At 37.1% G+C, this 14,233-nt stretch overlaps 3 pseudogenes across 3 annotated transcripts in view; all 3 read left to right on the top strand.

Annotated features, from left to right (window-relative positions):
• The window catches only part of LOC306639775 (olfactory receptor 4C6-like), a 288,641-nt pseudogene that overhangs the window by 20,832 nt on the left and 253,576 nt on the right, over nucleotides 1–14,233 (top strand). The gene's annotated exons all lie outside the window — the stretch shown is intronic.
• On the top strand, nucleotides 1,884–2,794 carry LOC306639250 (olfactory receptor 4C15-like; annotated as a pseudogene). Its single transcript has one exon. The product of its transcript is annotated as an olfactory receptor 4C15-like (transcript).
• Nucleotides 7,799–8,727, top strand: LOC306639065 (olfactory receptor 4C15-like; annotated as a pseudogene). The gene has a single exon. The product of its transcript is annotated as an olfactory receptor 4C15-like (transcript).

Here is a 14,233-nt window from a genome sequence, read left to right as displayed (position 1 = left end):
ACAACCTTAAAAAGGAAGTGAAAGAGCAAGATTTATTTATTAGATTAACATAGGGCCTGTCTTCCTTTTACCTTCCTGTTCCACTTGGTTTTCTTTGCACAATGAATGTGTTTGAGACAGGAATGGAAGCATATGGGGCTGAGGGTCTTGGTGATGTATTCAAGGTCTACAAAATATATTTAAATATGTCGTACAATTATATAGGCTATTTCTTCTCTGTCACTTGACAAATAATATACTTTTCATTTTTAAATACATTTAAAGATGAGTTACACACTTATCCCCTTTGGTCATGGGAGGCAGGATTTAAGAATAAGCATGGTGTCATTTCTGCTCTGGGTCAGGGGCTGTGAAAGTTGTTCTCACTGACATCACCTTCTCTGACTGTAGCAACATTCTACTTGTAGGGACTAATCTGATCACCACAGGAGTCCTATTGATCGACAGTCTAACTAAACCTGCAGGGAAGTGTAGGCTTACAAAATTTTAAGTAAGATTTTGGAGCAATTGTCTCATGGGAAATTGTCTCATTGACTCATGGGAAAGATTTCAGTGGAAAAGGCAACTGGCTTTTCATGGAGTACATAAAAACTGTAATTAGTAAGAGCACATTATCATAATCAACATTTTCATGTTTCTAAATATGATACTCAAAATGAACTTGGGAAACGAATGTGTAAGTTATATATGAGTATATTGGAGAATTATAGTTGATTAGACCCACAAGTAAAAGTTATTGGAAAAGATTAATAGAATCCTAAGATTCTGAGCAATAGTGGTTGCCTATTTGCATATGTAACTGATTGGCCATCACCTTCTGAGTCCTCATTATTTTCTCTCATCGCTTCACTAAGATGCACTTTCATTAATGAAGCAGAACATGTAATGACTCAGGTGGACAGAAACTCTAGAAAAGTCACCCCAGCAATGAAGTCCTTGATAGAAAAGAGAAATTCCTACTTCTTTCCTGAGTGATCCAGTGGAAAGAACTTGGTGTGAAGAAAGATATTTTGTGTAAAATCCCAGATCAAGTATCTGGTGTTTGCTTGAACTTAACTCCTGGAAGCATGAGTTTCCTGTCAATGAAACAAGAATATAAATCCTAGAATGTTCCCCGGGCAGCGAGTATTGATAATGGCTTCCATTTCCTTATATCACTTAGGCACTATTACAACATTTGGAGGTAGGCATTGTTTTTGTGAAATTCTCTCCTAATATCTAAATATGAGGTAATTAAAAAGAGTCGACACATTTAGTGTAGCCTTATGATATGTTCTCTGTCACTTGATACTTTTTCATAGATCAAGAAGAAATTGAATCCTGAAAAGACCAAATTCAGTTTAGACCATAAAGAAAGTTTTTAGGAGTATTCATGCTTTACAACTACCACTTCAATTGTGTGTTCTTTCTTCTTGTAGGCTTAAGGGTCTTTAGATCAGCAATGGCTAGTAGTCACCCATGCTGGCTCCCAAAACAAAGGCAAAAATGAATAATACAGCTACAGTCCTTATCTCCTCATTATGGAGGGGAGTGAATGCTTCCCAATGATCTCCTTAGGCCACTATTGAATAATGAAATCTGTCTTTTGAGATTAAAAACCAGTATTATTCTTCTCTACTATATAAGAATGGTTCCATTCATCTTTATAGATGCTCTAACAAGGTAATGAATACTATATCACCACCTCAATTCTTCTTGTTCTCCAGATCCTATCCTCAATAAATGTCTAAATTGTGTTCTCAATCCTAAAAGAAGCACTGAAGACAATAGTGCATTTGGATGCACTGACATACTTGATGACTCTAAAACTCTAATCTGGTCTGAAGCAAATCCGTATCAAAATTGCAAACTTCAAAGATAACTGTTTCATGTTCACCATTTCCTTGGACATTATGCCCAATCAAAGCTTTGTAAGTGAATTCGTACTCCTGGGCTTTCACAAAATTTATCTGTTCAGAAAATAGGATTCATTGTGCTTTTCATGGTCTACATTGCAACTGTTGTGAGCAACATACTGATTGTAGTGACCATCATCTGTAGCCCTGCACACTTCGGCTCCCCCATGTACATTTTCTTTGATTTATTATCCTTCCTGGAGGCTGTTTCTCCTCTTCCATCACCCCAAAGATGATTGTGGACTCCCCATAAAAAAAGGAAAACCATCTCTTATAAAGGATGCATGATTCAACTTTTTGCTGAACACTTCTTTGGTGGCACTGAGATGATTATCCTCACAGCCATGGCCTATGACCACTATGTGACCATTTTGCAAGCCCTTGCACTACTCTTCCATCATGAACTGGAGGCTCTGTGGCATTCTGGTGGGGGTGGCCTGGACAGGCGGCTTCATGCATTCTATCATCCAGATTCTCTTTATTTTCCAGCTGCCCTTTTGCAGCCTTAATATCATTGACCATTTCATATGTGACTTGTATCCATTACTAGAGCTGGCCTGCACTGACACTCACATCCTAGGTCTTTTGGTGGTTGCCACTAGTGGGTTTATGTGCATGATAATTTTCTGCTTGTTGCTTGTCTCCTTTGGTGTCATCTTGTTCTCCCTAAGAACACACAGTTCTGAAGGGCAGAGGAAAGTTCTGTCGACCTGTGCTTCCCACATTACTGTTACGATTTTGTTCTTTGTCCCATGTATGTTTATATATGCAAGACCTCCTTCTGCCTTCTCTTTTGACAAAGTGGTGGAAATATTTTATACCCTCCTGACTCCCTTACTCAATCCTTTGATTTATACTTTCAGAAATAGGGAAATGAAAATGCTGTAAGAAAAATGTAGAAGACTTTGGTGTTAGTTTTTGAATGAAAAATAAGATATTAGACTCAAAACATAGTGTAAAGAGCAAAGCAATCTAAATGAACATAGACAAACTTTATGGGATGCTCAACACATATTAAGAGGTAATACACTTCTATAGAAAAAAAAATTTGGGTAGTCAAAGATGATGTTTTCCTTTTTGTAGCAGGTGTCTAATCTGAACTGGCAGGTCGATATCCAGACATATGAATTTTTATGCTTACCTGGAATCTAATCAAGAAAGAATGAATCTAGAAAGTAAAAGAAAGTTTTGAAAGATTATATCTCTATTTTCTGATGATTAAAATATTCGTGTTTGTGTTGCCAATTGAAAATAATTCTATTTGAGTAATTATCATTAAAGAGACCTTTCAAATTTAGACACATCTTAATTGTCATTCTAGTAGTTAAGGTTGTTTAATCTCAGGTTGCCATGTGGTTTCTGGAATAAATGCAATTACAGAAAACTATTTCAAATTTCTCCTAGCCCATCAACACTAATAAAATGGCTGTTCAGCATTGTGGGCAAAAATACTGAATTTTTCTGTCATTTTCATAATCATCCATGCCAGTTTGAAAGTAGAAGAGTGTATACCCAAGTTTTCTTCCTAAGAACAGACATGGTCAAATATACAAAAGATTTCATTGTTCTTTGGGATAAGTCCAAGAGGTGTTCAGATTGGGTCTAAAACACCAACTGGAAAATGTGGGGATCTGCAGACCAGGTGTGTCACAAAGCTTTAGGCATGCCAATGCACCTGTCCACCATTCCCTTTCTTCTCCACCAGTTGTCCATTCTCATAGCAGGGGTAGCTTCATGCTCTTTCCTTTCACATAGTTCTCTTCATTAAGTAGTCCATGTATCTCTAATATCCAGCTTGAGAAACAAGGAACTGATATCATCCTGTCAATTAATTTATGGATCTGTGAATCCAATATTTGAAATAGCATAAAATAAAACTTTATTCGGGACAGGTTATAGAGACCACTACAGATTCATGTCTGATCCATCATGCACTTGAATACAAACACATTTTGTCACTTTAACTCCCAACTTCATATTGTATACTTAGGTAATGATATACATGTGTACAGAGGATATAATATTCATTCAAGAAATAAATACTGAAAGACTTCTACCCAACATTACATGTTTTTTATTCTCACAAGCCTGCTTATCAGAATTTTGCAGAACCCTGGCTTCAACAGTTATTTTTACATTCCATTTTCAATATTGATCTTTGCCAAACCATAGTGACACTCATTCCAATGTATTTATCCTTAGCATTATAACTGTTGTGTTAGTGTAAGTTTGGCTAATGTCATGAATTTAGTTAGAAATGCTATATCAATATAAAATGTGGAAATCAGTGCATTTTGATATCTGACATAAGTTAATGGAGAGCTGGTTTATAACTTAATTGATTTAGGAATTTTATCTACTACCTCTTAAGTCATAAAAATCACCATTCTACTGCAAATCTTGCAATAGTTCTCCATCCCAACTACTGTCTATAGATCTGTTTCCCCTTTGGACTGTGGGGTTTTCCTTATCTAACCCCCTGCTGTTCTTCCTTTCTGGCTGTTGCTTAAAATGACATTTTTTTTTTTTTTAACTCTTATTCTCCCACCTTTCTCTAACCTTTCTACTTTCTTCAGTATAATATTTTAAATACATATTTCCAGTGCTTTTCTTTTGGGTGGAGGTCAAGATGGCCAAGTAGAACTCTGGTAGTACTCTCATTTCCTCCACTCTTCAAAACTGAAACAGTTGGAGAGGAGCGACTCAGAAGACAGGTGACTAAGGGAATGCAGTGAGGTTCAGTATTGGACAGTGAGATATTTGGAGATTGTCAGAGGTTCTGGTTATTAGAACAGAGGGAGGTAATGCACACTGGACCATTCCTGTCCTGTCACATCTGGAGTCATGCAGGGGAAGGTGGTGACAAAAAGGGAAGAAAAAGAGACATAGAGAACAAAATTGGTATAGAAACATCTGCATATCAGAAAATAAGTAAATAACTTAGTTGATCTGGGAGCTGAATAGTACGTGAGAAGTGCACCGAGTTTCAGCACTTATGAGTGGAGAGCTGCTGTAGTGAGTCATTTGTGGGGTCAGGCCTGGACTTGTTCCTTTGGGAAACATAAAGTCCCGGCATCTTCATTTTCCCTGGAGATTATAGGAGATATTTCTATGCTGACGAAGCCAGCTTTTACCTTGTGGCTCAGTTTAGCCCTGGTCTAGTGCCACTGAAGCAAGATGTTATGATGTGAATATGAGTCTCCACACCCCAGTCTCCTGTATTAATGCATAAATGAGAAATGATTGGATTGTGAGAGCTGAAACACTCACTCTATCTTAGTTTGAATGACTGGGTGGTAACTGTAGGTGATTGGGTTAGGCCTATCGGAGCTGGGTCACTAGGAGTGTTTCCTGGAAGGCTGCATCTTCCCGGTGGTCCTTCCCTGCTGCTCTCTGCTTTTTTACTGCCATGAGGGGAGGAGCTTTCCTCTGCTAGGCCCTTCCCCCATGAAGTGCTGCCTCACTCGGGCCCAGAGCAATGTCATTGGCCTTCTGTGGACTGAGACCTCTGGAACTGTCAGTCCCAAATAATTTTTCCTCCTCTAAGTTGTTCCTGTCAGTTATTTTGATGACAATGATGCAAAAACTGACTAAAACCTAAGATCTTTGAATAATACATACAAAGAGATGGTTGAGAGCCAAGGCCACCAAAACCCACCCTCCAGTTGGCAGCTAGAACAGATCCTAGGCTACTCTCTATCATCTGGACACGTTGTGCTTCTCACTGGGAAGTGAGGATTATGCAGTGGGGGCAAGGGGTGGGTTTCACAGACCTGCCACTCATGCTAAGGAGGTATACACTGAGCTCACTGAGCTACTGGAATCACGTCAGGACTTTGTGAATGGGCTTTGGAGCCTGACTGTCTCACGATTTTAAAGTAAGGATTCTGATTTAGATGTGGTAATAAATAAATATAGACTTTTCCATTCCAGGACTGACATGGTCACCACCTCCACACCAACACACATTCAGAGGATATACTATTGTACCCTGGACATTTGCGACCCCTGGATACCTGGCATGTTCCAAAACCAGAAACTCTCAAAATGGTCTCACCATCTTAAATATGTTGGCCAGGAGGAATTTTAGCCTTTCTAGTTTGTTCTTTTATTTCCCTTGCATTGTATTTCTGTTGTTTGGTTTTGTTTCCCCTCATTGTTTTTTCACACAGTTTTGCCCCTTACATATTAAAAAAGTTATTAGTTGGATTTTTTTCATTTCCTTTCTTTTATCTCATTTTAATTCCCTTCCCTTCTCTCCTTTGTTTCTTCATCTTAGAACTAGTTCTCCTCTCTCTTTTTCCTCTTTCTTTATTTCCTTTTTCTCTTTATTTTAATGTTAATATTATTCTCATTAAAGTCTAGATTTTCAGCATAATATACATTATTATTCCCCCTGTCTTTTCTTTGGCTAATGGAGATGTAGAGATCATTTTTCAGGGAGTTTTATTTTATTTAGGTATTTGGGTTTGGTTATGAAGTGTTCACCCAAAGCTCATGGGTGAGACAATGGAAGAATAAAAATGTTTAGAGGTGAAATTATTGGGTCATGATAGCCCTAAGCATTTCAGTGAATTAATCCTCTGATATGGATTAACTGGGGATAAATATAGGCAGATAGAGAGTCATAGGAGAAAGAAAGTCATAAAAATATGAGTTGCATCTTGGGAGTTTTACTTGATCAGACTGGGCATATTCTGTCAAAAATTTGAAAATGATCAATAAGTCCTGAAGACTCACATTGATATTCAACGCTTTGCTTCTCTTTCTCAGCTATGTGGTCAATGCCAATTGTCATATGGAGGTGATTGGACTGCCATCTTCTGATTCTTCATCATTTACTCTTTCCTTTATTGAGATGCCCCATTCACACAAGTGTGAGAAGCCTTTAAGTTTCATATGGACACAGGTTCTAGAAAGGTCACCCCTACTCTGAAGTTCCTGTTGGAAAGAAAAATCCCTACTCTTTTCTTGTTGATCCAGTGGAAAGGGACTGAGTGTGGGGAAGAAGTGCTCAGTGTAAGATCCCTGATCCTGCATAATTTGCTTATTTAAACTTAATATCTTGAAGCATGTGATTCCTAACAGAAAAATTGGGTTAATAAGACCTGGACTACTCCCTAGACAGTGAGTTTTGTGTGATTTCTCTCTTTTTCTTTTCACCTAGTCATTAGTACATTTGAATCTAGGCTTTTTTTTTTTTCCATGAATTTCTGTTCTCAGTTTTAAAGATGATTTTTTTTAAAGACCTCAATTCAATAATGTGCTAAGTGAGTAGACACATTTTTATAGATCTCTGTCTTTTATAAAGAAGGAATTGATCCAGGAAAGGTCAAATTCAGTTTAGACTTTGAAGAAATATTTGAGGTATAGATGATTTTAAGTGCTTCCTAAAATGAGTGGTGTTTCTTCTATTTGTAGGCATGAGAGTCTTCAGAAAAGAGATGGCATGCTACTCACACTGCCCTTCTCAGAAAATGACAAGCAGGACTAACAAAAGCAGTGTCCTCATATTCTTGTAGGTATGAGTCTTAAGAATGCCTCCCAATGATCCATTTATGAATGACACTAGAAAATTATCAAAGCTGGCATATGAGTGAAAAACCATTAATCTTCTCTACCATATGAGGATGCTTCCATTTCTCCCTATAGAAGTTCTAGCAAATTTAAATTGCAGAGTAATTGATCTCCAAATTAATTCTGCCTGATTTCCAACTTCTGTCCTTAATAAGTGTATAAACTTGTGTTCTCAATGTCAAAAGAAGCATCAAAGATAAAGGTGCATCTAGGTCCACTAAAATATTAATGACTATAAAATAATAATCTGATATGAAACAAATCTTTCTTAATTATAATTACAAAATGAATGTTAGCTGTTTATTTTCACCATTTCCTGGAAAATGATGCACAACCAAAGTTTCATAACTGAATTTGTCCTACTGGGGCTTTCACAGAATCCTACAATTCAGAAGATAGTATTTGTTGTGTTTTTGATGGTCTACATTGCAACTATTGTGGGCAACATGCTGATTGTAGTGACCATCCTCTGCAGCCCTGCACTGCGGGGCTGTCCCATGTACTTCTTCTTGGCAGTCCTGTCCTTCCTGGATGCGTGCTTCTCCTCTGTGATCACACCAAAGATAGTTGCGGACTCCATTCATGAAAGGAAAACCATCTCTTTTGAAGGATGCATGATTCAACTTTTTGAATCCTTGGTGGGGCAGAGATGATTGTCCTCACAGTCATGGCCTATGACTGCTATGTGGCCATTTGCAAGCCCTTGCATTACTCTTCCATCATGAACTGGAGGCTCTGTGGCATTCTGGTGGGGGTGGCTTGGACAGGGGGATTTCTGCATTCCATCATTCAGATTCTCTTTACCTTCCACTTGCCCTTCTGTGGGCCTAATGTCATTGATCATTTCATATGTGACCTGTACCCTTTACTGGGGCTGGCCTGCACTGACACCCACATTCTAGGCCTTCTGGTGATCACCAGCAGTGGGTTAATCTGCATCATCAACTTCTCCCTGTTGCTTGTGTCCTATGGTGTCATCTTATTCTCCCTAAGGACTCACAGTGCTGAAGGGCGGATGAAAGCTCTGTCCATCTGCGGATCTCACATTACTGTTGTGGTTTTGTTCTTTGTTCCCTGCATATGTATCTATGCAAGACCTCCCTCCATCTTCCCTTCTGACAAAATGGTGACAATATTTTACACCATCCTGACTCCCTTGCTCAATCCTTTAATTTACACTTTGAGGAATAAGGAAGTGAAAAATGCCATGAGGAAAGTGTGGAAGAGACTGGTGGTTGTTTCCAGTGAAAAATAAAATATTAGACTTCACAAAAAAGGGTAAAAATAAAGAAAGCAAAATGGTATTACACCAAAATTTTATAGAAAGCCTGTTATCTGCAAATTGGGAAAGCAATTCCGTAGAAGTGGCAATATTCACGGGGTCAGAGATATTTTCACTTTCGTATCAGACATCTACTCTGAGTTGTCAACTCAATATTCCAATATGCAACTTAAGGAGAATCCAATTTTATTCTTATATACACTTTAATAATCAATAAAGGAGATAGAAAAATTACCTATTAGATTGTTGGCTATTAATTCTCTAGTTTGAAAAGAATATGTAGAGGTAGACAAAAAATGTTAAATATTTAGGACACAGTGTATTTCATGTGAAAAAAATTTATTAATATTTATTATCATTACTTTCTGCAGTGCTGGTGAATAATCCCACAGCCTCATAAACCTTAGTCAAGCAGTCTCCTGCTGAACTATGACCCCAGTCAGCACAAGAACTTTTTTCCCATTGACACTTTTATTCTTTTCTGTTTTTGTATATATTATTTTTTGTTATGTATACCATTAAGGTTCCTTTTGACATAATTTAAAAAGCATGGAATATAATTTCCTGTAGTTAGGTCTTCAACATTTCTCCTTTCCTTCTTCTCTGCCCTTTTATTCCTTTCCCTCTACTGATTTTTTTTTTTTTGATGTTTACTTTTAGTCACTTTTGTTTTCAAATTATAGTCTTGTGGATGTATGTGGTGGTGAGATTTACTGAGGAATATTCATAAATATACAGAAGAAAATCATGTCAGATTTATTCCTCTTTCTTCCCTTATATCATCTCTTCTTCCTCCCTTTGAGTCTCTTCATCTAGTTCTTGAGTCTTTCTACTATTTTGATGAAATCCTTCATCCATTTTCCCTTTCCCTCCCTTTCTCTATCTTCTTTGTTCTGGACTAGTTTCTGCATATTTGTGAAAACACTCAACCCTTGGTTTTCTGAGTCTGACTTATTTTACTTAGCAAGATAGGCTCCATTGTATATATTTACCAGCAGATGCTATACTTTATTCTTCTTCATGGCTAAGTAATAATTCACCATGTATATACAACACATTATTTTTTTTTCTTTTCATCTGTTAAATGCCATCTAGCTTGGTTCCATAGCTTGCCTATAGTGAATATTGCTTATCTAAATATTGATGTGACTGTATCATTACTGTCTGCTGATTTTAGATCTTTTGGATATGTACCAAGGACTAGGATAGCTGCACCATGTGGTGATCTCATTCCTAGTTTTGGGGGGAATTGCCATACAGCTTTCTAGAGAGGTTGCATTAATTTGCAGTACCACCAACAATGTATGAGTGTACCTTTTCTTAACCACATTCTCATCAATATTTATTATTTTTTTTCTTGATAATTGTCATTCTGACTGGAGTGACATGAAATCTCTGTCAGTGTAGTTTTGATTTGCATTTTCATGATTGCTGGAGATGCTGAACTTTTTTTTTTTTAATATTATGGCTGGTGCAAGGTATTTCTTCTGTTGAGAAGGGGTTGTTTAGTTCTTTTGCCTGTTTATTGATTGGGTTATTTTATTTAGGTGTCAAGTTTTTGAATATTTGTATATTCTGAATATTAATTCCCTATCTGAGGAGCAGGTGGCAAAGATCTGCTTCCATTCTGTAGTTATCTTAATGCTCTTGTTTCCATTGCTGCATAGAAGTTTTTCAATTTGATGTTATCCAAGTTATTGATTTTTGGCTTTATTTCTTGCAATTTAGGAGTCTTGTTAAGAAACCCATTTCCTGTGCTGAAATGTTGATGTGTTGGGCATACATCTTCTTCTAGTAGTTCAGAGTTCCTAGTCTAATTTCTAGGTCTTTGAACCATTGAGTGTAAAATTTTTGGTTTAGAAGGGTGGACTCAGTGACACTGGAGTGACCTGGGTCAGGATGAGCATAGAGAAGAGCAATAATAGGTTTTATAGTCAGCTTCTTTGCTGCTGTAACTAAAGGACCTGACCAGAACAATTGTAGATGAAAAAGTGTTTATTTAGGTCTCATGGTTTCAGAGTCTTAATCCATAGAAGCCTGGCCCCATTCCTCAGGGTTCAAGATGAGGAAGGACATCATTGTGGAAAAGTGGGACAGAGGAAAAGGGGTTTATATCTTAATCAGGAAGCAGAGAGAGGTTTCAATCATGAGATTCAAATATATACCCCAAAGCCACACTCCTAATTCCCACCTCCTCCAGCTACACCACATTACTCCAGTTACCACTCAGTTAATCCTAATCAGGGCATTGCATGAGTTTTAGGAGGACAACACATCTAAACTCTAACAATAAATCCTCCTCTGTAGGAACTCCTGTATCACAAGACTCTATCATTTAATGTGGGTATGTTTGCTGCAGAATATGAGTCACTCCTTGAATATCTTGACAGATGAAACTGGGTTGAAGTAGTGGTACCTATAGGTGAGTTCCTCTGGTTAGGTGACTTTCTTCTACCAATTAGCTTTGTGAAAAAAAGGGACAGAAGATTCTGAGAGGGGGTCAGGGTCATCAATGAGTATCTCCTACTCAAGTGCAATCAGAGAGGATTCTTAAGCTACCACATTCCCAGCACACCTGTTACCTAGGAATGTTTCTGTTCAAGGGTATAAGATTTCCAACTGTTTTGGTAAACATCTGACCTGAGGAGGCTCTGCGCAAGAGTCTTATTAGTTTGACCTTGGTCTCAGCCACATAACTCCCAGGGATAGAGGAGTTCTCATGCTAGACAGCCAGCATGTTTTACCAGCTCTGCTTCTCCTGACCCTGCCTGCTTAACAGTAACTTAAACAATTAATCTCCTTGAACACTACACAAAGCTCCTAATATTGCACACTGCAACTGTGGAAAAGCTGCATAGATGTTTCTAGTTCTGTAATGTTCCTGGACAAATAATAATTCTTGCATAGTTTTTAACTTGATAATGAGACATACATGAAGATTGCTGACATAACTCTTTAGATCTGCTTCTCCATCAAAGAGAAGCACTCCACCTGATCCCAGCTTTATTTTCATATCTTCCTGTGTGAGTCTTTATTTTCTAACCCCCACCCCTCACTGTTATCATGAGTTTGACTGAGCTGGTTGCAGTATCCATCTATCCCTCTTTGCTGAACATATAATTCTATATTTGGAAGACCCAAAAAAACTCCACAGAAAGTTCTAGAACTCATAAATAACTTCAATGAAGTAGCAGAATATAAAATTGACACCAATAAATCAATTGTGTTCCTATAAACTAATGATGAATCAACTGAATGAGAAAAGAGGAAAACTACTCCATTCACAATAGCCTCAGGAAAAAAACAAACTTAGGAGTCAAGGTAATGAAAGAGGTTAAAGTCCTTTACAATGAAAACTATAGAACACTAAAGAAAAAAATTGAATACCTTAGAAGATGGGAAGATCTCCCATGTTCTTGATAGGCAGAAATAATTTTGTCAAAGTGGCAATATTGCCAAGCTCTATACAGATTAATGTAATGCCTAATAAAATTCCAATGACATTCTTTATAGAAATAGAAAAAGCAGTTATGAAATTCATTTGGAAAAATAAGAGACCCAGATTAATCCAAGAAATCTTCAGCAAGAATACTGATGCAGGAGGTATCAATAGTTATAGAAGTTCATTCACAGTAGCAAAGTTATGGAACCAAACTAAGTGCCCTTCAACATGTGAATGGATGAAGAAATGTGGTCTATAAGCACAATGGAATATTTCTCACCCATAAATAAGAATGATATTAAGGCATTTGCTAATAAATGGATGAAATTGGAGTCCATCATGCTTAGTGAAATAAGCCATTCCCCAAAACCAATGGCTGGATGTTCTCTCTGATGTGGATGATGACACACAATAAGAGGGCTAGAACGAAGAATAGAAGTTGATTGGTTTTGACACATGGGGAATGAAGATAAATTAGGGGGATGGAAATAGGAAAGACAGTAGAACGAATCAGACATAACTTTCCTATGTTCATATATGAATATATGATCAGTGAAAAATCACACACAACCACAGGAATGGGATCCTAATTAGAGTAAGTTATACTCCATTTATATACAGGTGTTAAAATCACTCCAATGTCGTGTATATCTAAAAAGAACAAGTAATAAAATAAAATAAACGTTAGAGTATTAAGAGTACTCCACAGAGGTTTAAAAAAAAAAAAGAAAACCTGAGTCAGTCATGGTTGTGCATGCCTGTAATCCCAACTGATGAGCCAGGAGGATTATGGTTCAAAGCCAACCTCAGTAACTTAGTGAGACTCTTTCTGAAAATAAAAGATTTTGAAGGACTCAGAATATGGCTCAATGATTAAGCACTCCCTCCATTCAATCTCTGGTACCAACAAAAACAATAACAACAATAAAATATATATATATGAAAAATGAATCATATGAAAATATATATGATATAAATGATGCCATTAATTGGCTTACATGATATGGTAAAATCCAATTAGTGAAAGATTTTGAAGCAATAATGAAGAAGAATATACTTAGATTACATGATTTAATCAATACACACGCATGCATACTCAACTGGAAATTTATCAGCAAGGCCACTCTTGGACTGGTATAATCAGCTCAGGGGATGCTACTTTAATTTATTTCTATGTTAAAAATTGAAAGTGAAGATTATATCAAAGGATCATAACAAAGATTATCAGACACTGTGAAATAAGGAACTTTTGGAGAATGAGACTTTCCAGGTGTATTTATGGGGAACAGAATGTGTTGGATGTGACTGGAGCATAGATGAGCAGAAGCTCTGGGAGTTGATGGAAATCAAGATGGCAGCATGAGGTCAGAAGTTTTGAAGGCCATGGTGAATATATCAACCATTGCATTTGCAACCTGAGTAATCAGTACATTATATCTCCAAATCACCATTATTTAAAGTGCCCACTTTCCCTTTAACATGATATGAGGAAAGATGAGAGAATGCAAAAGGGAAAATAAGAATGAACTTTGACAAAGAAAACGTTTCCCAACTTTATAAGTTGGTTTCAATGTCCTCTGGCTAGGAGGAAAACTTCCCTTTCCAAGCTTTTCTATTGTGACTTTGAAATTTGGTTAAGGAGGTATTTATATTGATCTTTGGTTTGTCTGAGGAAGCATTTGCTAAGAAACAGGATTGGAATCTTAATCTCTTTCATTATACTTAATTGACTTACATAATTTTATATTCTTCATTGGACAACCTATTCTCTGATGTTAGCAGTGTGTGGAGAGCTGGGAAGTGGACAATGTTAAAGGACTTCACATTTCAGGAATGCAATAATTATGGCCAATTTTAATGGAAGACACAAGTAGAAAAGCATAGTTTTATATTTTTGCTATAGAATTCCAGTCAATTTAACATAAAGCTAAAAGGAAGCATGGCTCACATTTTTTTGTGTACAATACTCATCAGATTTGTGTCTGTAACTGTTACTGAAGTATCTTCGAGAGTGTCATCAGATGTCAGTGAACATAG

This window comes from Sciurus vulgaris (assembly GCF_902686455.1).
Source record: "Sciurus vulgaris genome assembly, chromosome: 11".
NCBI classification, from domain to species: Eukaryota; Metazoa; Chordata; class Mammalia; order Rodentia; family Sciuridae; genus Sciurus; species Sciurus vulgaris.
The sequence above is the reverse complement of the archived record's forward strand: the minus strand, read 5'-3'. Positions and strand labels throughout refer to the sequence as shown.